This window comes from Martes martes (assembly GCF_963455335.1).
Source record: "Martes martes genome assembly, chromosome: 13".
Classification (NCBI taxonomy): Eukaryota; Metazoa; Chordata; class Mammalia; order Carnivora; family Mustelidae; genus Martes; species Martes martes.
Window position 1 is genome coordinate 18,232,577 of NC_137901.1, and position 21,989 is coordinate 18,254,565.

Genomic DNA, 21,989 nt, shown 5'->3' on the forward strand with positions numbered 1-21,989 from the left:
CAGCAGAAAGGCATTTCTTAAATTATGGCCTTCAGAGTGTAGTGTTGGGGGAGACGTTAATATGCATTCCATGAAGGAAAACTCAAGGTCAAATGAGTAAGAAACGGTGAGTGAGATTCGAACACATCTACTTACTAGCGAATGCTCATCAGAGTTTTCATGATGTCAAGTGAATTATGAATCTCCAAAACGTAGTTTGCCATGTTTCTTGTGACCATGGATGGTTGCTGTTTGTAGTGGTGGTGGTGTGTATGTGTCGTGGGGGTAAAAGAGAGGGTAGGTAGTGGTTTTTGCCAAATGCTTACTAACATCTTGAGGAAAACCACAGAAACAGGTTTCAAAAAAATACTGCTGCCCTGAGTAAAAGATAGGCTGAAGATTCAGATAAATTAATATGGTAGTCAACCTCCATGGTGGCTACCAGTGATTCTTACCTGTTGGTATTAATACTTTTCTGTTGTTCCTGCCCACATATGCTGACTTGATAACCAATAGGATTTTGCAGAAATGATGAAGTGTGACCACTGAGGCTAGGTCCTAAAGACGTCATAGCTTCTGCCGTGTTTTCTCTTGGGTCATTGACCTTGGGGAAAGCTAGCTGCCATGTCATGGGGAACTTGAGCCACCCTCTGGGGGAAGTCCAAGTAGTAAAGAACTGTGGGGCCTCATCCACAGCTGGTACTGACTCACCAGTCATGGGCGTGCACCATTTTGAAGGCAGATCCTCCAGCCCCAGGCAAGCCTTCAGATGACGTCATCCGAGCTGTCATCTGACCTCACCAAAGACCGTAAACTGCTAAGCCACGTCAGAACTCCTCACCCAAAGGAAATGTGTGAGATAATAAATGTTAATTGTTGTCTTAAGCCGTTAGGTTTGAGGGTCACTTGTTATGCAGCAATAGATGACAAATAGACTTAAACAGGATTTCTGTGATGTTTTAATGTAATGAGCCTTTGGGAAACCCTTCACAGCTTTCAGAAATGAAAAGTAATGGCATTCTGGCTGTTGTGCTCCCCTCCCAGTTACTGGAACAAAAGTCTGGGAGACTGAGAATCACCCTTTTCCCAACCCTTCAAGCTCTGTCCTGTCACTCAGCAAAACAAACAACAAAAACTTCTACTCAGAGATGTTTTCCTCAACTGACTTGAAGACCAGTGGCGACAGATACGAATATATGGCTTCCATAATTTCCTTTTCACCCGCTGCTGTTGTAGGTACACTTTTTCCTTTACCTAATGTAAAGAGTTAGCTTGCACTGCATTAATTTAGCTTTAGAATGAGCATGGGATGAAATGACCTGCAACAGCTATCTGTCTTGGGCCATACACCTCTGGCTGTAAGGACAAAGTAGATCTCCTGGACAGGAGCTCTGGTTTTACCAAAAGTTTACACTTATGGACAAAGTAACCGTACCCCAGGGCATCATTTGGGCCATCCATCAGCTTTCAGCCCAGTCCCAGAGAGTCAACAAAAGGACTGTCAAAAATCCCACAAAGAAGGAAATCTCATAATCTCGGCAAAAAAATCACATTATATTAATATTCTAATGTTGCCTTACTGCTATATGTTCTTGCTCTCTCCTGAGAAAAGTCTCGAATTACCACCTCAAAGAGAAGGATATATAGTATAAAACAAGGCATTTAAAGAGTCAACACTAAATAATATTAATAACATGATGATGTTTGGTTTGAATTTTCTTGGGGGGAAAACAAAAGTCATGGATAGATAAATGTGATCACGAACTGCCAAGATGAATAGGGGAGGCTACATTTCCCTGAGCCTCGGAACAAGTATAATACAATATTGTTTTTACAGAGCCCCTTTCTTGGAAGAAGAGCTCATAAAACTTTATCATACATATATTTGCTCTGCTAATGTAATCATTTAATCTCCCTCCTGCTTTTGTGAAGGCATCTTTACTACCATGCAGCAGGAACCCCAGACTAATTGTGTTTACAGAGAATGTCAGACCATGGTCTGGAAAGGTCTGATTTTCTGAGAGGATTCAACAGTGAAAAACGCCACATGATTTTTCTCTTTATCAAAAAGCATTCTCAGGGTTTAATAAAATCGTAACCAGTGTCCCTATGAAGCAATGAGCACGTTGTATTGATTAACCTTATCTATAGCCCTCCTCATTCATTCTCTCTGGCACACAGGCTGCCGTGGGAGAGTAAATACCGCCCCAGACTTTACCTTTTCACCTCTTCCTAATCTTCCTTCAGGGGCCCCTAGCAACTGTCCTCCCCCCCGAGAACCCAGGTAAAATGTGGAGGGGTGTGAACTCAGACAAAGCAGTCAGTGTTTTGACCCATATCAACCCAAAAGAGGGAAGCTGGGAAGCCTTCTTCTGGAATCTTCCTCAAAAAGGTAAAGCAGACTCTTGAGGGTGCTGGACACACCCTACCGGGGATGACACAACATCAAGGAAAAGTGTGACACTCCCCGCATGCCCTTGGTTCTTCCATTTTGCCCAAGGAAATGAGAAACCAAGCACCCACACCTTCAGGCAGAGTACTGGGCTCTCCAGGAGGCACATGGGCGAGACAGCTTGCAGGTGCGGGGTATAGACTCCCAGACCTATCTGGGGGTCCACATGCAGAGCTTTGGGGTGTACACTCCTGATCCCAGTTGACTTTCTCACACAAGATGCCTCTCAGGTAGTATTGAGACTTTATCTTTTTAACAGTTAATGAAAAGAGAGAAAAAATATAATTAGTAGTAGTTCAGAAGCCAAGAGAGCATTTCCAAAGCCAATGCTCAAATGTCTCCAGTGATTGTTGTCTAGTTCTCTCTCCTGATAGAACTGGTTATAGCTCTTGATCTAATCGGAATTCCATATCCATGCCTTTCCCCCTTTTCTCCTGATGGAATCCCAAAGGGCTCAGGGTGTGGTTACTCGAAGGAATGGGTGAATGAATGAATGAATAAACAATTTTTCATGTACAATGTATCATTCCATCCTCTGAACAACCTGGTGAGATATGAAATCAGGTACTCTCTTCTTTTTAACAGGTATGTAAACTGAGGCCCAAAGGGACCTAATGATGTTCCAAGGATCCATGGAAAATGAGTAACACTGATTTAGAACTCACAATGCTCTTTCTACCCTCAAAGGAAAGAGGAGAAGCAAGGTAAGTGACTAATCCACAAACTATGTCTTTATTGTATATGGTTCTAGTCTTAGTTAACAAGTAGTTCACCCTACTCCCCCAGCTTGGATGGTCTCCTCCCCTTCCCACTCTGCTGCTCCAACACATTCCAGTGCTCCCAGAATTTTACAGTCCAACAGAATCCCGTTTCTTCAATGGCACCTTTCTGAAACCCACCAGTGGAAGTTAACCTCGACCCCCGCCCCGGGAGGCCTCCCTTAGTGCTGTGTATGTTTTTTTGTCTATCTTGCTTCATCTCCTTGGCCAGACTGTCAGCTCCATTCTTGGGTCTCCTACAGTATTCATGGTCCCAGTCTTGTCTTTATGGCCATTTCCACCACCGCTCTGAAAAGCCTAGCTGGAAGAAGTATTTGCATCAATTATTTTGGAGCAAAAACAAGACCATCCCATGGGATGCTTCTCTTCCTATGACAAATGGGGGAATCAGGAATCAGGTGATGTGGGAGAATGATTGGAGTGTATGTAATCCACTTTGGGTCTTAACTATGTCTGGACACTGTGTTCTTACTTCTTTGGCTGGCTCCTCCTTCCCTCATCCCTCCAGGCACAGGGTAACTATATAGCAATGGGATCGATTTTTTTTTTCATTCATTTAAATGAAAAGACTTTCCTTCAAAGTACTTTCTTATTCTAATGACATCCTCATTATTCAAAATGTATTGATATCTCTTCTGGCATTTCTTTCATTGCTGCAGAATATTCTTTTGTATAATTCTCAATGGTGGCAGTTTTTCATCCCTTGGGGTAAGTTTGGCCGTGGCTCTTTGGCCAGATAATAATAATAAAGTAAATGTATGGAGTGTTTTACAGGTTTGGAGAACTATATCCTTGATGTTGATAGTCAGAATTAAGATTTCTAATTAAAGAAGGTTGTAAGTATTATTTGGTTGGAAAATTTTACATGGTAACAAAGGAAAGAGACAAGTTTTCTTAGGTAGTTCCAGTATGGCCCCAAAGCAAGCCCAAGCACCAAGTTCTAGACCAGCTTTGAACAATGGTGGTCTCACTGGTCTACCAAGGTGACAGTTTTGAAGGATGGAATGGATTTGGATGCATTCTTTCAATGTGCTCGTTAGTAAAAAATCACAGCCATTGTGTTAGGGGTTGTCAACAGACAGTCACAAAGTACCTATGAAGTGTTATGTACCAGAGTCATAAAACAGGTACAGGGCTCCAATATCTGGATTGCAATCTAACTGGGGGCAAATACGGTAGCGTAACAGGTGCAGGATTAGGGCCAAATGGCACAAAGGAAGGAGCTGTCACATTTTGGGGGGTTAATGGGGCAGAGGACACTGATGACCAGACAGAGGAAAGACTTCACAGAATCAGCACCAATCCCCACAACCACCCCAAAGTAAGTATCAGTATTCCCATTGTGCGGGTCAGAGACGTTACAAGACTGAACAAGATCACGCAGCTAAGAGTGAGAACCAAAGATATTTTTCACTCTGCTTGGTTCATTGGTAGATGTCCACACAGTTATACCCAAGTACTAAGTACAGAGTTTGGGGGAGCTGGGGGCTTTGGTATAGACATGGACAAGTCTAAGAACCACAACATGCATGACCATTCCACGAAAATGGCACAGAAACAGCATCAGGAACCCCTGGACACAAAGATATGACCCTCTTCAGGGGGTAGACCTCAAGTTCCTGAGGAACATGTGCTTTGCCAAGGAACACAACAAGCAGGATATAAAGAAGATGTAAGCCAGCAACACCGAGGCCAGCAGTGCCCAAGCCAAGGCTGTCAAAGAACCCCGTCAAGCCCAAGGAGGTCAAGAACAGGATCTCGAAAGGGGGCAGCCACAAGCTAGGTTGACCTGCCTACGTCGCTCACCCCAGACTTGGGAAAGGAGCTCATGCTCACATTGTCAAGGTTCTCAGGTTCTGTCGGCCAAAGTCAAAGCTCAAACCAAGGCCCAGGCTGCAACTGTGGCCCGGGCTCCGAATGGTGCCCAGCCCCCCACGAAGGCACCAAGTAAGGAGGGACAGGGCTGACCCCGAGGCTTCTGTCTGCATGGGGGTGCTGTCCTCCTGTGCTATTCGTACAAAGAAACCTGTGGCAAGATCTGTCAAAAAACAAACAAACAAACAAACAACAACAAAAAACCCATAAAAAAAATACCCCTAGGGTTTGGATCTGGGTCTGAAACCCAACACAGTTCTCTTCCCACTACAGAATGCTGCCCTCACTTTTCTTGAATGATCAGTTTCGGTTTTTGTTCTAAGTTTCTAGGAATGCTCTAACTAGAACAAAGCACTCTAGAATAGTTCTGACACAGCAGCGGGGACTCAGCAGGGGCTCTCCCTGTTAGTCTCTGTGAGGCTTTGGGGAAACACCTCACAGGTTTCTGTCTCCTCACAGAGGAGGAAGGTTGTGGGTTGCGGGTTGAATTCGGGTAAATTCGGGTGAAACCCAGCTCCATCTGGACATACCAAAGGGCAGGGATTTGGGCCTCTGGAAGCACAAGGAGCACTTGCCCCTCAGTTGTTCCATGTAGGAATGGGGCAGAATGGCCAGAGCTCCCAGTGTTTCCAGAAAATCTCTCAAACTTTATTTTTATCTGAAATCTCCTGATTTTCAAATGTTGACAACAAACAAACAAAAACACCGCACAGGCCAAACAAAGTTGGGTCCCTCGTAGGGACCCAGCTGGTGACCAGTTTGCAAATTCTGAGTGACATGACATCTGAAACCTCTTCTAGCTCTAGAACTTGGTGATTCAGTGGCGCTCGCATGGTTCTGCCTTTGTGAAGAGACACATACAAAAGAGTAAAACCTAGGTGTCTTCTGTCTTTGAGGTAATGCTGGTGAACCTTAAGCCTTATCACAGGTGACAGATATCTTCGAGTGGATGGATTTTTCTCTGTCTTGGCAAAAAGCCCATAGCCAATCTCCTCCCTCCATGTTTAACATGACCGCCCCACCTCTTGCTCCCGTCCCTCTGAAGACTACCCTGCCAGCTGATGACCTTTGTCACCCCCAGTGCCCTCAGGTATGTAAATCGGGAACTTTCCCTTCCAAACTGGGCAGAAAAGATATACTGTCACAAAGCAGACATGTGCAGTAAAGTCTCAGTTATAGAAGAAGGTGATATTCTGGAAATATTTTGTAAAAAAAAAAAATGTGTAAGTATGAGAAGGGTCATCAGATAATATCAGCTTTTACAGATTGGGGCTGCCCAGAAAGGAGTCTATAAAACACTCTTCACAGAGACTCAAAGGAGTATTGATTTTTTAGGAGCAGAAGGGGTCAAAATTACATCCCTTGCACAACGGCTGCCTCTGCTCCTCCATCCAGACCTTTTAAACAAAGAACAAAGTCAGGAAAAGGCAGAGAGGTAGAGCTGGAAAGAGGGACGAAGAGGAAGGCATTGTCTGGTCCCTAAAAACCTCCCACCCGCCCTCCCCCCACCCCCAGCCACAGCACTGAGGCAGGCTGAGTCTCTTCAGGACAACCAGAGCCTGGTTTCATGTTGTGCCTGCTGCCGTTGACAGCCACCTCTGGGGACACCTGCTTTGTGTCCGGGAAAGGTCACAGCTGGGCGGGCAGAGGCCCGAGGCCACTGGCAGCCAAGGATTTCTCAGGTTGATTCACCTGCTCCTGCAAGTGCATAAAATACCCAGAAGGCACTAGACATGTCCTTATCCTGGCAGCATCACGATGAAATTGGCCTTGCAGGATCCTGATAGCATGGCCTTTATGACTGGAAAATGTATGCTTGCTGGTGCCTTTTGACCCAGAAGGATAGGCACATGGAAATGGGGGAAGGGTCACTCTACTGTGCTATTCCAAAAGGTGGTCCAGCCCGTATTCACTACGGGGGACTGGGAGAGGTCCCTGGTCTGAGGGGCAGGAGACTTCTTTAGGAAGGAAGCAGGATTTATAAATCAGAAGAAGACCATTGACCTCGCCGTTGCAGCCAGGAAGAGGAGAGCATGTGGGAATTCAAGAAAACCAGGGTTAGCAACAAGGTAGGAGAACCACGCCTTGTACCTTATATTTTGCTACTTATTAGAAGCGAGGAAATCCTATTCTTAGCAGTTCCTCCCTTCCGGGTCTGACCGGTTGCTAACTAGACCAAATTTGCCTTGAAAAGGATCAAAGTAGATGAGCCCCTTCACCCAAAGTGGAAGGCTGGTTTGGAGAGCCCAGCAGAGCTTTCTTCCTGCCTCTCAAGTTGGAAGTGACCTTCCCAAGCCTGGGCCAAGATGCTGGGAAGTGGAAGAGGAAGCAAGCTGTAGTCTCGAGTCTAGGGAAGCCGAGAAAACGAGGCCCCTGTTGCCTGCATTTTGCTGGGATGCTCCTGCTCCTGGAAGATGTGGTCTGACATCTACAGGTGGCAACTGATCCCGTCATGCAGTTCGGAGGAGGTGGAGAGGAGGCCGGAAGCGTTCACTCTAATACTGCTCCAGTCCATGGAGATTTGAGGGAGCAGAAGATAAATGTTCCCCCACCTCTCACATGCATGGTGTGGAGCAGAGCTGGGTCCCTGGACAGGTCACAGCCGACGTGAGAGGCACTGACTGTGAAGATGGACGCCAGCCCAAAACAGGGAGGGTTCCGCAGAGCAGTCATCCATGCTGCCTACTGACGAGTGAAGTCAACCGACATGGTGATACTTGCCATACAGGGGAGCCATGAGAATTAGGGTCCCAGGAGCTAGAAAAGAACCTAGGAGAGAAGAGCTACGAAAGACAAGCAGAAGGCATGGCTGTGGCGGCACAAGGAATCTCCAGCACTGGCAGGGGCTTTTTTTGGAAAGCCCATAGCTTAACCCCATAGGAGTGTCTTCACAGTTCTTTTTCCAAAGACTCAGTCTTCAGGTTAGGTATCTGGACATGGGCTCGGGGTAGATATGAGGGAGCCCACAAGAGGAAGGCCAGCCTGAGGTGGTCAATGGCCAGGGAGGCTGTAAGCATAGAAAGACATAAGCAACAAGGAAGGAGGAGGGAAGATGCACTGGGATCACAGACCATGGGAAGAATGAGGTGGGACCAGCTGATAAAGCTCTAGAACTGAGAAGAGTGAGCTCTAAGTGGTGATGATAGGGAAAACTTCTGATCTGGACACCAACTTCCCCCACACTGGGCTTCCAAGAATTTCCAGCTAAGAAAGAGACTAGACACCTGGATATGGTCTTGAGGACCTCAAGGGGACAAAGTCTGACCAAGATGGCAGCTGTTCTCCCCGTAGTCACAAGTGCTGAGTGCCAGGGCAGCGCCCCGCCTCAGGTGGCCTGGAGGCAGGTAAGACCTCAAATTAAGGAGCCAGCAGACCTCCATTCCTGTTGCCAAATTTTGTGAGTGTAGAGATTCACCTCAGTCAACTTTAAGGAGCTCTGAGGTACGTCCTTGATACCAGATTGGTTCAGGGTTGGGTAAGATTCAGGTAGAAGATGGGACTTTTCTTGACTGAGGAAAGAAGCTTCTATAAAGAATCTCCTATAAAATAGCAAGTTCATTTCACTCCCGTTTCTCAACGTTGTACAATCTCAGTCAGTCAGATCTTGCTAAGACCCTGTCTCTTTCTCTGTGTACAACCCCACACGCCTCCCCTAATAGCCCCTGAAAGCCCAAGCCTAAACTTGAACTAAAATATTTATAAAGAAACTACGAGCAAAGTTCAATACTTAAGGTTACATTTACACTTCCGTTACCAACCGACAACAGTCCTTCATTGATCAAGTTCTTGTCTGGCCCCCAGTCATGGATGGCATTCGCTGGAAGACTGAGGGCTTCTGGTCCATGGAGTTGCTCCAGGTTACTCAGATCTTACACTGGTGCCTACACTCAGGCCAGTGTTTTCTGGAAAACCCTATCGCAAGACAGCTGAGCATTTATTCCAGGTAGTAAATGATTACCTGTCTCCACGGCACCACAGACAGAACCCTAAGAAAACATCTCCCCAATGGCCCTGCTGGCTTATGGGGATTAGTCTAATCTTTCCCACCAGCAATTCTGTCTCCTCCGTCTGGGGCTTCTCAGGCAGCCCATGTTCCTGAGCAAACATTGTCCACAGGAAGGAAGGAAGCTTATAGGGACTCAGTGACGTTTGGAAATTGAACATGGCGAAGACATGTTTATCCAGCAAAGACACCTTTATCCCTTTGTTTAAAAAAAAAAAAAAAAAGTGGGAAAAGTGGGAAATGGCCTTTACTCTTCTTTGAGATCCAAAACCTCACCATGGGTTTATCCACTCAACAATGTAGAGAGGCCCTATGAGAGAAGAGGACGTCCCAGTGTCACGCAGCTGGGACAATCGTCCTGGTCGGGCTCCTCAGGCAGCTCTCTGGGGCTATTTCCACGGCACCCCATGATCCTGCACAATGGAAGCTGGCAACAGGGTGCACCAGCCCCTTTGAAAGTAATAGAACGTGAAACCATAGCTCAGCAAGGAAAAGCTGAGGAGTTGAAACAAATGTTACACTGGGTCTCAGTTTGGTAAATGCAGCCAAAGGGGCGCCTGGGGGCCTCAGTCGGTTAACGGTTAAGCATCTGCCTTCGGCTCAGGTCATGATCCCCGGGGTGCTGGGATCCAGCCCTGAGTTGGGCTCCCTGCTCGGCAGGAAGCCTGCTTCTCTTTCTCCCTCTGCTCCCCCTCCCCACCCCAAATCGTGCTCTCTTTCTCTCTCTAATAAATAAATAAATAAAATCTTCAAAAAAAATTTTTTTAAGTACATAGGTTTGTAGGTTCCTCCCTCGGCTTTGAATGACCCAGTGATTAAACAAACGGATGTTCAGAGAAGTTAAAAGACTTGCCCAAGGTCACCAGGCTAATTATCTGACTGAAACTAAGTACCCGCGGGCCACAGCTCTCTGCTGTGTTGTTTTCCCAATCTCATTAATTCATTTAATAGCGTGAACTACCTCTTGCCGTCTTTGGAAGGGATTGATTTACAATGTTTTCGTTTTTGTTTTTTAAACGTCCCCAGTAATTCCACTTCCAGAGTCTCCCGCCAGTATAATCTCACATCTGCGAAACGATGGGTGGACAAGACTACACCCTGCGGCAGTTTTAAAAGTTTATTTATTTTTTAGTAATCTCCATACCCAACGTGGGGCTCAAACTCACAACCCCGAGACCAAGAGTCATATGCTTTTCCGCCTGAGCCAGGCAGGTGACCCCTACATGGTAGCATGAAACCACTTAATTTTCCACCAATAGAGAGCCCCTCATGTAAAGTATCCAGTAGAGTACTACGCAGTTATTTTTTTTTAAGATTTTATTTATTTATTGGACAGAGAGATCACAAGTAAGCAGAGAGGCAGGCAGAGAGAGAGGGGGAGGCAGGCTCCCCACTGAGCAGAGACCCTGATGCGGGGCTCGATCCCAGGACCCTGAGATCATGACCTGAGCCTAAGGCAGAGGCTTAACCCACTGAGCCACCCAGGCGCCCTGACAATGCAGTTACTAAAAAGAAGCTTATGAGAAAGGAGTTATTAAAACAAACCAGCCATACTGAAGGTTATGTACTTGTATATTCTTTTTTTTTTAAGGTGTTTTTTTTTTTTAAGATTTTATTTATTTGTTTGACAGAGAGAGATCACAAGTAGGCAGAGAGGCAGGCAGAGAGAGAGGAAGGGAAGCAGGCTCCCCGCGGAGCAGAGAGCCCCATGTGGGGCTCGATCCCAGGACTCTGGGATCATGACCTGAGCTGAAGGCAGAGGCTTTAACCCACTGAGCCACCCAGGTGCCCCGTACTTGTATATTCTTACTGAATGACTTGTATATTCTTGTATATTCTTACTGAATGAAAAATAAGATACACAACAATGTGTGCAGCAGGTGGCCTTTTTGTAAAATGTGTGTGCGCATGTGTGTGGTCCTTGCTGATGCAGGATAATTCTAGAAGAATGTTTCGGAACTCGGAAACAGTGGTTGCCTTCTGGGTGCTGATGTCTGACCCACAACAGGGGCTCAATGAACACTTGTCGTCGAAGGTTCCCCTCGGGCGTGGGGCTCGTCGCTTACTACCAAGCTGGAAGTAAAAGTTTATGTATCCGAGCATTCTTATTCCCCGGAGTCGACACCGGAGCCCACGCCAAAATTCCCTGACTTTACGGAGTGCATGTCCATCTGTGGCAAACGTCTCTGCAGCCTGGCACAGCCAGCTGGGTTCCAGGGAGGCTCAGAAGCCCAGCCTCGGCGGCTAAGCCCTCACTTCAAAATGTCAGGAGGAGAAACTCACCAGCCACTTAGTGTCCCACAGGAATACTGTAAAATGTTTCCTAGACACCATCTACCGGGAAGTAATATTCTCCTCAGTAAAAAATAAATGCAAAAGTGGTCCAGACAAAAACCCCAGTAAAAACACAGACTCCTTCCTCAAAATTGCAGGAGAGAGCCAAAATCTAAAATGCCTTCTTTCCTTTGTTAATATTTAATTTAAAAAAAATTTTTTTAAAGATTTTATTTATTTATTTGACAGACAGAGATCACAGTAGGCTTAGAAGCAGGCAGAGAGAGGAGGAAGCAGGCTCCCTGCTGAGCAGAGAGCCCATGCGGGGCTTGATCCCAGGACCCTGAGATCATGACCTGAGCCGAAGGCAGAGGCTTTAACCCACTGAGCCACCCAGGCATCCCTTTTTTTTTTTTTTTTAAGAAGTGTAGTTCCTCATGCTGGCAGGATCACTCCCTTCCCAGGCTACTCCTGGGCAGACCATCCTCCCCCATCATCCATTCCCACTAACGGGTACCTGCTGGGCCTCCCAACTTTGGTGTCTGTTTTCTGAAATGGCAACTAGGTAAGAACTGAACAAACGAAATATACTAGTAGTGGACACATGCTTATAACCCAAAGAGGTATGTTTTTCAAGAATTGAAACTCTTACTAGAAGCAAACTAACAAGGAAGACTTTAAAACAAAAATCGTAATACTTGATACTTTTATGGCACCTCCCAGGTTCTAGATGCCATTAGAAGAACTTCACCAAAACTAGCATCGTCTTCCTAAACAAGCCAAGGCGGTCAGGATTAGGATGGTCCTCCCTGCACGCTGAGGCTAGTTAACCTTCCCTGGGTCCTCATTTCGGATTTGCATACGGGAGACCCTGCTTCTAACAGGCTCTTGGAAGAGCTGCCCCCTCCACAAGGAAAAGACTGGAAAGTCTCTCCTGATGGTTCAGAGAGATGGCCCAGAGATGCATCATCCGCGCGGGGCAGCAGAGGAACAACGTCTCTGTGGGAATTTGAAATCCCAAGGCTGAGCCTTCCACAGAGGTCAAGTTTGAATGTGAGCTACCCAGGGGGATGCCAGAGCTCCAAGCTGAGGAATTCTTATGAGACCATTCACAAATCAGGGAGCCCCTGGTGCTCGCAGCAGAAGCAAATGCAGAGACCCCACCCCCCATGTCCCGCACCCATGACTCAGGGCAAAGGGACACTTACAGAGCAAACGGACCACTAGGGAAGAAAAGTCAAATCATAAGGCCATATGAGGACAGGGGTCAGGCCGCTGCTCCCCAAAGTTCTCCTTCCCCACTTTGTCTTTATCTAGCACACTCCCATGCTGGGTTTTAATTTGCAACACCCTCCCCCCCAACACTGGAATTTAAGCTAGAGTGTTGGGATTTTGTTTTTTTATTGCTCATCTCCCATACCTACACTAGTGCCTACTGCCTCCTGGGCATTCAGTAAGTACCTATTGGCATTGTTAAAAACAGGAATGCTTATTGGATATGGCTGTGTGCGCGGACAGCATACGAAACCTGAGTGGCCCAGAATTCAGCAGTGTCAGGAGAGAGGGACCCCCTGGAAGGACAGAAGGCAAAGGGTAGGAATGGTTGGTGATGCTTGGTCCAACTCTACAGTTGGAGCAGTTTATTTCTTTTAAAAAAGAATGATCTGAAGCCTTATGGCAAAATATTAACATTTGTTACAATCCGGGTGGTGGGCACGCAGGGGGTCTTAGAATATTCTCTGTGCTTTTCTGTGTGTTTGGAGCATTTCCTAACTTAAAATAAAAATAAGTGAAGGAAGGTAGTTGGGGAGTGATGGATGCTTTGGGGACCTCCAAGCACCCCATGGGGCCTACAGGCTGCCCAGACCCCACATCTGAATTCAGACCGCAGCCCTGATTAAACCCAAGAGCCCCAGACAGGGTGCCTGGTCTGCATTCACACCTTCTCATCGCAGAGGGGAGCAGTAGATGGGGGCCCAGCCTCGGAGAAGCAGCTTCCCCAGGAAGAAACCCCCCTGGGATGAAGACCGGCTCAGCATGAGGTGGGACAGGAAAGGAGGTGGTTTCTGCTTCTCCTTCTGCATTTATTAAAAAAAAAAAAAAAAAAAAAGGACCCCTCTCACGTCTCTCAGCAAAAATGCAGTTATTTAATTAAAGACACCAAGGCAGCTTGCAAGGTGAGGGATTTCTTTTCGGGTCTGAGACCGAGCTGGCCCCAGGATCTGCTCCACCAGGAGAAGCCCAGGCCAGGCCTGGATCCCTCATCCCTGTGGAGGCTGGCTCCTTGCAAGCCTGGGGAAGTGCACCCCCTACTGGGCGCCTTTCCCCTCCTGGCCACCCTTGGGGTGAAGGGCTGTGACTGGCTTTCCACCTCTCCATCTGCCCGCATACCAGCACCCAGGCTCTTCCAGAAGCAGCTAGAAGCCAACGAGGTGCGCTCCCCTTCCCAAACCAAGACAGGACAAAAATGGAGCCTATCCACTCTGGTGAGCTTCCTGGGCCTTCGTGCGTTCTTTTCGTTGTTGTTGTTGTTTTAAATAAAGATTATTTATTTATTTATTTGACAGAGAAAGAGATAAGAGGAGAGCAAGACCACAAGCAGAGGTACTGGGAGGAGAGGCAGGCCTCCCTCGGAGAAGGGAACCAGATGCAGGGCTCGATCCCAGGACCCTAGGACCATGACCTGACCAAAGGCAGGCGCTTAATGACTGAGCCACCCAGGCACCCCTCTTTTTGTTGTTTTGCAAAAGACCATGTGTCTGCTGGTTGTACGAGCCAAGTAAACCCTTGCTGAGTGTTTCTGTTCCTCAAGCACCTGGCAAGGGGTCTGAGGAGCCAAGAGAAACAGACAACCAAGCCACAGGTGTCAGCCATAGATGCACTTTGAATTTTTCCAGTGGCCGCATGAATGAAAGTCCAAAGAAAAGCAGATGAATGTTTTAATTAGTAGACTTTATTTTTTGGAGCAGTTTTCCATTTACAGAAAAATATAGGGGTCTCACGTATCATCACCACCACCACAAACACACAGTTGCCCCTACACACGGCAACACCGTGGGACCTTTGTTACACTAGATGAACCAGTGTCGATGTCTTATTATTAACTGAAGCCCGAAGTTTCCATTAGGGCTCATTCTTTGTATTGTACAGAAAACAGAGCACATAGGTTTTGATAGATGTATGAATGATTGTATCACCTGTATAATATCATACAGAATAGTTTCACTGCCCTAAAAATCTCCTCTGTCCACCCATTCATCCCTTCCTCCCTCTCCCCTACTCCATCCCCAAGCATCTTTTCAATGTTCCCACAGATTGGCCTTTTCCAGAATGTTCTATAATTGATATCATACTTTATGTAGCTTTTTCAGACTGGCTTGTTTCCTTTAGTCTATATATGCATTTAAGCTTCCTCCATGTGTTTTCATGGCTCGATAGCTCCTTTTAGCATCGACTAATACTCCGTTGTCTGGATATACCACAGCTGTTTCTTTACCACAGCTTTTCTATTCAGCTGCTCAGGGACACCTTGTCTATGAGATTAATTTCGATAAAATAGTTTACTTAACTGATCACATCTAACCTACCATTTCAACGAGTCATCAGTACTTTTAGGTGATTAGTGGATATTTTACATTTGTTTTCACACCAAGGCTTCAAAACCTGGTGTGTATTTTGTATTTACTGTGCATCTCAATCTGGTTAGCCACCTTTCAAGTGCTCGGCAGCCGCGGGTGGCTAGTGACTAGAGTATTAGACAACACAGATCAAAAGAAAGAAAAATACAGTCCCAACCTTGGGAGGTTTCGAATTTCATCAGAAGAGACAGAAAACTCCATCTTCTCACCCCCCGTGACTTGAGAATCACGTACATCCCTTTCACACAGACACAAATATGTTCAAAATTTTGCTCATTTATTGCTTGGACGTTGTTTGACCTTTTTCCGTGGAAAAAAGTTTTTATGATAGTTTTTTTGTGACAGACCTACCCCAAATCTGAATCATAAGATGACATCTTACGCAACTGCTTGAGTGACAGAGGAACAACTAAGCGGGTACAAGTCTTATCTCCCCCCAACCTACTAGAAGTTTCCATGTTGCTCTTATAGATTCTCCAACTTCAAACTTGTTTTATTCAACAGGTACTAACTGAATACCCAGTGAAGCAACTTTCAGAGTATGGCCCCGGACCCGTGGGCAAAACTATTTGCACAATATTGTTAGACCTTCTCTGCCTTTGCCGTTCTCTTTCTCCCTTGAGCGCGTGGTGGTTTTTCAGAGAGGGCAAGGGGGGGTTGATGCAGGATCAAACACAGGAGCAGATACGGCAATCTGGCTCTTCACCGTTACCCGACATATGAAGGAGATTTGCAAAAAATGCAAATCAGTGCCAGGCTTTTCACCAAATTGCTCTTCTTGCCCCATTTCTTTGTATCGGGAAATGCAGCTATTTTCATACAAAATAGAATTTAGGTTAACATTTAACATGTTTATTATTGTTCTAAATAAATAAATTAATTAATACGTAGTTTACATTTTTCTTAGTTTTAGTTTCTAACGTATTAACTATGTAACACATAATCAGCCTAAAGGAAAAAAAAAATAAAGCTCTTTGGAGTCCTCTATCATTTTCAAGACTGTAAAAGTTTTCTGAGAGCAACGAGTTTAAGGAGCACTGTTCGAGTGTGTGCTAAGCTTGAGGAAGCCAAGATAAACGAACTTGTCACTCCGTGAGGCAAGCCATTCAAGAGGCCTGTCTCACAGCGGCTCTTTCTCTCTTTGCCTGGCGTGCTGTGACGTCACACGGAGGCCATCCGCACTTAGGGAACATGAATGAGAGGGTCTTGCTTCAAGAACCTGATGACTGGGACAGCAGGTAATTTATTGTTCAAACCAGGATATTTAACTGGAGACAAAAGAAATACGCAATTAATGATCATGCTGTCGTAGTCATCCCATGACAGTCACAACCCCACAGAAAAGTTTATCTGTGCTCATGAAAATAACTGGAGATAAAAGTTGGGAACATCTCCGTGAGTGGGAGGAAACCATTTGTGGGTGAGGATCCGGAGGACCTAGCGGAGGGATGGCTGGGAGGACGCCCTGAGAGGAGAGTTTCAGCCAAAGAGCTTGAGTGAAGGCGAGAAAGAAGTAGGCCCCTTAGCAGGGCCTGGCATCCTTGGGCTTGGGCTCCCCTAAGTCCTGGCATAGCCAGGCTCTTTCCAGCTCATTGTCCTTTACTAAAAATTGAAAAAAGAACAAACAAAAAATACCTGTGGGCTACACAGCAAAGGACAATGGATAAAGGGGACTAATTTTAAATTTTTGCAGGTACCAGGGGAAGAGAAAAGGACTCCGTTCGTGTGGACTCCCCACCTCATCACCCTCGAAGAGGAAGAGGGTACGTCTACCCCACTGAGTCGCACTGTCGTTTTATTTCATGTCTTTGCGAGTTTCTAAGTTAACTTTGAAGATTGCGTTCTAGAAATGTCACGTGTTTTTATTGTCCTGTGGGGGGCAGGAGCAAGTGGTTTTCAGAAGGAGAGATGAGATGCACCGCGTCCAGATTTGTCCTAAGGAGTTGACAGTTCTCCCCGAAGGATCCAGATGACACTCCATCGCAACAGCCGATCTGAACCGGGCACAGAAAGGAGCTCAAGCCCTCTGTGCCCAGAGGTGCGATGCCTTGGGGTGGGCGGCCCGGGTGGGGGGCCGCTAGGGAGGCTTGGACAACCGATCCGAAGTCCGGGCCAGCCCTTAGCTGCTGCTCAGGTGGCCCGGGATCCGGAGCTGGTCAGTCACTGGTTAGCTGTGGGTCTTGCCTTTTCCCGTTTCTACCTTCTTGAGTCAGACCGTTGCACGTACTGGTCTTCCTAGGCCGTGGGGATGATTTCGGGTGAGTCCGTCCAAGTGCTGGGATGCTCTCAGTAATGGAGCGCAAACTAATCCCCGCAGCGGAGGTTCCCTACAAGCCGGCCAAATGTAAAATAATGATTTGGTCCCTGTTTAGGAAGTGATTGCCCTTCTTTTAATGGCCACGGGAGATTAAAAATGAGGAGGAGAGGGAGGAAGGGAAGGCAGAGGAAGAGCGTGAAGATAAAAATAGGCAGACAAGATTGGATCCCCCAACTCGGAATTCAATCCTGTCATCTCCTTGACAACTGGCCCTGCCGAGGGACAGGGGGCAGAGGTCAAGTCCCAGGGGTCCACCTGCCTCAGCAGAAGTCCAGGCCTGGGGCTGCCTCGGCGAGCAAACTGGAAAACCCGAAGTGGGAAGCTCCTGGCCGGCAGCCTGCACACAACCCGCCTCCTCCCCTTCGTCTGACTGGGGGACGGGGAGACAAACGCAGGGAGTGGCTGCTTAGTGGGGGTCTCCCCACCGCCAGCGGCTGTAAGGATGCATGCCCACGAGATCCTCCGGCCGGCTAAGGTTGTCAGGAAGTTCTGTATCCTGGACTCAGAGTCTAGAGAACCTTCCAGAGCCCTGTCTTCTGAAAGACGATGGCATCTGTGCCCCTGCCCCTTCCCCAGCCGTCGGAGAAACGATGCCACGCAGCCTCCGCTGTGCAATGACCAGTGGGAGCTCTTGGGATCCACCCCCCCCACCACGCTCAGCCTTGGTCTCAGGTGCACAGGGCTGGGTCTCCCTGTTACTGTCCAGCCCCGATCTGGGCAGCTGTATATCAGGTCCCTCAGTCTGGGGAGCAGTGCCGGGAACCACAGCGAGCCCGGAGGGGAATCGCTGTTCCCCTCTCTGCAGCACCCAAGTTTTCTTTTTTCTGATCCAATCATCTGGAGAATGCTTATGTTACAGAGTCAAAGCTCGCACGAACTTTTAAGGAGAACGCTCACAGAAATTTCACCCTTGCTGTGCTGTCTGGCTTGATTCACACACCACCCCCACCCCCCACCCCAGGCCCCAGCATATACAGGCTCGCTCCCTGCTGCTGTGAGTGTGCTTTGCGGGAAAATCTGCGAACAGCAGGTCTGATGTGTTACCTTTCCAGGAACACTCGCCTCTTACGAGCACGTCAGGGAGAAGAGCCCATAAACCCCTGTGGAATGAAATTAGACTTAAATAAATGAAAAGATGGTTGAACTGTAGCTATTGTAGATCAGGCAATGCTGGAGAATGGCAGGAATTTAGGCCCCTTCCAGTCAGGCCAAACAGACAAAGAATAATGGAAGAGCAGCCACCACTTACTGCGCACCTGCAGGATAGGTAGGTGGGACCTTCACGGACAGGATAGGCGTCGCCATCGCACCTAGAGCCACAAAGCCACTAAGCGCCCACCTGGCAGGTAGGATTTGCATCCAGGAAGCCAGGGTCCTCTTCTTCCTCTACCACCCAGAGGCCCTTCTAGGGAGTGAGAATCGACCCTAGGCAGAAGATTCATCCAGAAAATGCAGTGACAAGACAAAGTAGCCTCTGTCCCCAAGGACGCCCAGGTGAGAAGTGGCCCTGAGAGCCAGGAACTCCAGGGCAAGTCAGGAAGGGCAGGTGTCTGAGGCCGACAGGAAGCTGCTCCCCAGCAAGGGCGGGGTCTGGACACGCATCCTTCCTGTGGCTTCCCACTAACCTGCTTCCTGTCATCGGGGCGGCTGCCCCTGTTTGGTGAGGTCCGGAAATGGGCCAAGATTAGGTTTCCGGCCAATCATTCCATTATACCTGAATCGGGTGAAAGCGCTCCCCCTGTGAGAGGCCTAGCGCCCTCCGGAGGCTGGACCCCTCTTTCCGGCACACTTGGCTATGTGAGTTGAGAGGGACAGCCCTGTTCATGGCACCAGAGGGAACAGGGTGCTAACTGGAGGAGCAGCGGCAGTTGTATTTTCTAAAACAGCTGCCTGGGCGAATAGACTTTTGGAAAAATAAATGGCCGGGAAAATAACGAGGGGGATGTCGTGGCACCTGGAGTCCCTGAAGGGAAACCCCCAGAGCCCCCCTGGCCTGACTCTACCAGGCTTGATGTACCGTCCCACCCTGTGTCTCCACCAGGAGCCAGTGACCATCCTCCCAAATATCTCTGGAGTCTCATTACTATGCAGACCAATTTTTCATTCATCTGGAATCCACTGTAGCATTTTAATGTGGAAAGCCTGCTACTCCATTTCTCTCCCCTGAAGAAAAATGGCTTAATTTCTCCAGCTGATAGATTTTTTTTCTGATCATTCAGACAGTAGAAAAAGACCCTGGAAAATCAGCTGTTGGGCTATCCACAGACATTTTATGATGGCCATAAACAGGGCTGTGGCGGGGTGACACGCCAGGCAGCATCCTGATCGGTGGCCTCAATGCTGTTATTGTCAACCTCCTGCAAAAATGATGGGTAGATAGATAAATGGGTAGATGGGTGATAGATAGAGAAATAGATGATAGGTAGGTCGAAGATAGATGATAGAGAGAGAGATGATAGATGGTCAAATGGATGGATGGATGGATGACTGGAAGGATGGATAAACCATGATAGAAGCTGTGGCTTCTCCGCCATATTTGAAGAGTATAATCCCTCCCTATATTTTTCCCTGTAGACATGTGAGACCTTCTGATACAAAATCAGTCCAGACTCCCCTACCTACCAACCCGCCCCCAAATTGAGACAGATTTCATCAGCAGGGGAAAAATCTATTTAGGAAGGAAATTAGAGGCAAAATTGGGGTTAATCATTTTAGCTGTTTTCTACTGTTCAGCCCACAAGGCTCAGATGAATGAAATCAGCCCATCCTGTCTAGGGTTCTTCCTCTGAGGCTGAAGATGGCCTGGTCTGGCCTGGGGCAGAAGGGGGCCAAGGGGAGAGGATGGCCAGGCCCACTTCTGGGTGAAAGGACTGGAATTTCATTAGAAGAATGTGGTAGTTCAAGGCATAGACCCTGGAGTCCAAACACTTGGGCTCAAAACTCAGATCTGCCACACACTAACTTTGTAACTTGAGCAAGTTACATGACCTTTCTGTGCCTCAGTTTCCCCATTGATAAAATGGGGGATAATAATAGTACATACCTCATACAATTGTAAGGATTTAGTGAGTTAATATCCGTAAAGTACCTGAAACAGAGGTCAGCACATACAGGGTGGGGAAGCCACATCAGATCTCCTGCCTAGACACTGTTGATAAAAAGCAAGTTCAGTACACAAAAGATGAGACTTTAACCCCAAAGAAGATAATTAAATTTAATTAACTCAGCCTTGGGTTCAAGGCTGAAGATTGTACTTAAGTATTACCCTCTTCCCTTATACTGTTTATTGATCTTCCCTGAGATCCAAGACAACTCTCATTCAAAGCAATAGCCCAGTCTGGGCCTAGACTCCAAATACAGAGGAAGTGATTTCTATGACCCAGGACCCTAGGCCAAGACCTCATTCCAAGGGCTGGTACCTCCAGGGCTAAATTCTCCACTGTCAGCTGCTGTGGCCTTGGAGGAGACACTGGGCAGCTCAAGGACCTCAGAAACCCCAGAGGAGTTGAACAGACTTTATCCTACTATTGCATAATCAAAATGCCTATAATCTTAGGCATGACTTAGAAGTCACCCAATGCCTACATTCACATTAGCTGCCTCTTTCTTAAATATGCTTACTGATATGTGGCCTCTTTGGGGGTTTGGGCCTTAGAGGAGCTGAGGTTACAAAAGCAGAAGGCAGACAAGTGTTAACATTGAACTTCCCATACAAAATTTTGTGTCATTGTCTCAGTGTCCCCCCCCACCCCCCACCCCGCCCGACTCTGCACACATCACAGTGACCAGCTAGAGATTTGGTTTTAAACTGAAAACAGTGGGGCGCCTGGGTGGCTCAGTCGGTTGGGTGTCTGACTCCTGATTTCGGCTCAGGTCATGATCTCAGGATTGTGAGACTGAGCCCCATGTCAGTTTCTGCACTTAGAAGGACGTCTACTTGAGATTCTCTCTTTCCCTCTGTCATTTGTCCACCTCAAGTAAGTAAATCTTTTTAAAAAACCTGAAAGTATCTCTTACTGATAAACCTTGATCTCCTGCCCAAAGCTGCCTGTTTCTCCTGGGTGGGAGCCAGCCAGAGCTCTCCCTACCAGCGGGAAGTCCCAACAACCAGTTTGAATGAAGCTGGGGCATTTTGCCTTTGGAGAACAGGATGTAAAACTAGCATGTGTCAACATGATGGAGTACTATGTTGCCATAAAAAATGATAAGTGTGTGGATTCTGTCAATATATGGAAATGAGTATGTGAAATAATGTTAAATGGAAACAGGCAGAGGACCCAGTAGTTGGCCTGCACTGATTACAACTCCATCAATAATTACATCTGCACACTCAGAAGCAAGGACTAGAAGCCAATTTAGAGTTGTATAAATAGAGGATTATTCACCGGATTTTCTTTTTCTCCCGTAGAATATATATTTTTTATCTTTTTAATGAGAAGAACAGGAAGTGTGGAGTCAGACCAACAAGAGAAGCATTTAGCTGCTGACACAATTGCTTGGATGGGAAGGGACATTTGCAGTGGTTGAAAAAAAATGCATCGAAGGAAGCTAGATGCCTGAAAACAGAGCCTCGTGAACTATGCAGACCCTGCCTCTGCCGGACTGGCTGCAGCCCCAGGCTGAGTGGGGACTCCAGTGCCATTCTCCCAGGTGGACAGAGAAGCAAGCCGCA